Source organism: Buceros rhinoceros, unplaced genomic scaffold (assembly GCF_000710305.1).
Source record: "Buceros rhinoceros silvestris isolate BGI_N320 unplaced genomic scaffold, ASM71030v1 scaffold9722, whole genome shotgun sequence".
In the NCBI taxonomy this organism is placed as follows: domain Eukaryota; kingdom Metazoa; phylum Chordata; class Aves; order Bucerotiformes; family Bucerotidae; genus Buceros; species Buceros rhinoceros.
In genome coordinates this window covers 40,063-40,603 of record NW_010398286.1, presented here as the reverse complement: position 1 = coordinate 40,603, position 541 = coordinate 40,063, and positions in this window count along the sequence as shown.

Genomic DNA, 541 nt, shown 5'->3' with positions numbered 1-541 from the left:
CACCAGCACTGACACCTTGGCCTTTTCCAGGCTCCTGGGGATGCTGCCGGCTGCCCTGCACCTGCCTGCGTGAGCCAGCAGCGGATGGGAGTGACCGGCATCAGCTGGGCAAAGGACCCTTCGCCAAGTGCTGGGATGTCACCCCTGTGAAGATGGGAGTTACAAATGGGCTTGTGAACTGCACGTGTGGCACAGGCGCCTGCGCTGCCAGACCCCCCGCACAGTAGTCCAGTGCCACCGTGGGACAGGTTGCTCATCCTGCTAACTCCTCTGTGAAACTGTACAGGGAAAAGCTTCTCTTCGCTTCCTGTGAATGACGGTTGTGGGTGTCTGTGCCCCGCACACCGCTGCGGAGCTCCCTGCCTGCTGGTGGGGTGGGCAGCAGGCTCTGTGTGACCCTGCTCCCCAGCAAGACCAGTGGCAGCTGAGCACGGAGCCGTGCAGCTCTGTCCCCAGGGACAAATGCCAGCTGCCAGACTCCTCTCTGGAGACCCAGGAGCAGTCTGTGAGGCACCAGCACTGACTGCTCCTGCGACAGAAG